General features: G+C 52.6%; 1 protein-coding gene across 1 annotated transcript in view; it reads left to right on the top strand.

Annotated features, from left to right (window-relative positions):
• Nucleotides 1-2728, top strand: part of Csrp1 (cysteine and glycine rich protein 1) — a 21342-nt gene continuing 18614 nt past the window's right edge. The window contains exon 1 of the mRNA XM_015483822.2: nt 1-40. The gene's annotated coding sequence lies outside the window, so the exon portion shown is untranslated. The remainder of the gene's footprint in view (nt 41-2728) is intronic.

Here is a 2728-nt window from a genome sequence, read left to right as displayed (position 1 = left end):
ACAGTGCCTGCCGCCCGCGCCCGCCGCCGACCGCTGCCAGGTGAGTGCGCCCAGCCACCCTCCCGATCGTCGCCCGCCTCTGTCCCCTGCAGCCACCCCCCCGCAGGGGCTCCTGGGACGCACCCTGCGCTTCCTGATCTTTCCTGCCCCGCGGCGGCCCTGGCGGCTGCCAGGAAACTTTGGAGGAAAAGTACGCGAGCCGGGACCTTTGCGGGCGAGTTGTGAGAAGTGACCGCAGTTAGCTAGGGCTGTTTTTCTTTTTTCCTGGAGACATTGGGGCTCCACTCAATCCGGGGCTTCCTGGACACAGTTGGCTTTCCCATGCCCCTGACCTAGGGCGACCCGGCTCCCCCCGCCGCCTGCAGGTCGGGCAGAACAATTGGCAATTCTGCGGGTCACTGACGCTCATTGTATAGCAGAGAGATGAGGGCATCCGTGCCACCCCCTCCCACCGCCTCCTCCTCTGGGACAAAGTGCCCGCGGGTGGGATGGGGAAGACATCTGGCTTCATGGGCCTGGTCTTGGGCATCTGTGCCCCTGTACGCAGGTGTTTTCCTTTTTCTGAAACAGCACCCCCCACCCCTTACCGCCCCAAGTCGTAGTAAGTGCTCTGCAGAAGGGAGTACTGAAGCCTGAAAGCCTACCCTGAGTGTTTTGAGGTCTCAGCCCTTGAAAACTCGTTTGTGAGAAAGGGACTGATACTGAGCACACTTAAACAAGTTGCAATATGTTCCCCAAGATGCAAACCACAGAGGCAGGTATCTTTATCTAGAAGCACAGGCCTGAGCATATTCTGCAAGTTTCTGGTCCTTGTGTTCTTGTAAGGCAGTCCAGTCTGTGTCTAGCTGGGAGCAACAGTGAGGCCCTGGGCTCCTGCCACTCACCCGCTTCTCCTGGGGGAGAATGAATAGGCAGGCCTTCCCCAGAGTGAGAGGTCACTGCCTTGTGATATTGTCACAGTGGCATGGAGGAAGTCCATCTGGCTCTGGTAGAAAGTTTACCATGAAGAAGTAGCCAGGAATCTTGATCAGCAATTGAAAGGCAGACAGACTGAGTTTTGACTCCTGGATCTGCCACTTACTACAAAAGTGACTTTGGACAAGGGACAACGTCTTGATGCCTCAGTTTCTTTCAGGACCTCCAACAGAGCAGCGCTTAGGTGCTGCCCTCTCCCCACCCACACCCCCTTCCTCTCAAAAACAAAGTTGGCTGGAGCTGTGAGCTGCCTCTCTGTCATCTCAGAGTCAGATTGGGGATTTGACCCAGGCGTGATTTGGAGACTGGGTGCTGAGCTTCTGGACTCTTGCTAGCTGCTGCCTTCTGATTCTGTAGCCAGTCTCCAGCTCAGGAAGCCAGGGCCATGCCTTCTGAGAGACGACCGGAGTCTGCAGCTGTTCTTACCCTGTATTACATTACTGCCAACCCAGACTTGCTGCTCAATCTCCCAGTGAAGGACCCTTTGCCTTGCTGTGGATATCCGGGGCGGGAACAATCAGAGGGGAAGGAAGTTTATCCTGCAGAGGGTGTGGTGTGGCCCAGAGAAGGGGGAGGGGAGAACTGAACCAAGGTCTCCCATGCCTGGTGTTGGGGGTCAGGGAGGATGTAGGCTCAGCAGCTCAGCCACTGACCTGCTAACAAAGTGCAAAAGACAGGGGTGCCCCAGCCCCTTTGCCTCTGCTCTCTCCTAGCACCTGCCTTTGGGCCCAGGTGTTTTCTAATTGCACATCTGCCTCTGGAGCCAGCCAGTCCTCCCAGGGCCTGGATGGTGGGATGGTGGTGGGGGTTATGTTGACACTTGGTATGTGATCAGTAAACATGAATGGGGGTAGGAATGGGCTTTCAGGGGAGTTGTCCTATTAGAATTCATAAACCTTGAATATAGTTACCAACCAGTTTTTCCCTGCAGGTAGTGTTGACAAGCAGGTGTGGGGAAAGAAGCACTCTGGATCTCCTGGAGAGGAAAGCAAATTAGGCAGGCTTTCTGGTGGACTACTAAAGTTTTAAGTATTGATGTAAACCCAGCTCGGCTCACTGTGAGAAGCTGGCCTGCTAGAGGCCTGGGAAGAGGCACGTATTGAACATTTTGAGATCCAAAGAGGTACAAGTAAGAAAAAGACTTTTTCTCCAAGCAAACCAGCTGTTTGCCATTATGCAGGCATATGGCAAATACCTAGAGGCTCAAAGCAATGAGTGTTAGAATTTGCCTTTTCTTAAGATAATAGTAAGCAGATCTCTATACTTGCTGTGTGCCAGGCCTGTGTTAAGTATTGTATTAAGTATTATCTTGGACAACTTATCAGGTAGGTGCTGATGCTTGCCATTTTACAAATGGAGAAACTGAGGCTGAGAGATGAGAAGGAACTTATTCAGAATTGTAGCTGGTCCCCTGAGAGTTGTTATCAGGCCGACACTTCTCTTTCCAGATTAACTCACCAGGGAAATAGCTGCCATTTGTGAAACACATTAACTTTACAAGATACTTAAGACTTACAAACAATATAAAGGCAGATAGGACTTTTGCCGCTTTTAACGTGGATGAGGTCAGGATCAGAGCTCCTGACCTCTAGATTTTCACTCCGCTGCATGGCTAGGGTGGGGGTAGGGGGAGCCCTGCACTTGAGTTGCCAGATATGCTTTCACCAGCTCTGATGCATGTTTGTGTTTTGGGACCAGGACTGCAGGAAATAAAAGAAGCCTGGCTAAGAGCCAGCTGGAGGGAGGGAGGGAG

The sequence above is a fragment of the Marmota marmota genome, unplaced genomic scaffold, assembly GCF_001458135.2.
Source record: "Marmota marmota marmota unplaced genomic scaffold, marMar, whole genome shotgun sequence".
NCBI classification, from domain to species: domain Eukaryota; kingdom Metazoa; phylum Chordata; class Mammalia; order Rodentia; family Sciuridae; genus Marmota; species Marmota marmota.
Note: the sequence above shows the minus strand (reverse complement) of the source record. Positions and strands in the feature narration are given on the sequence as shown.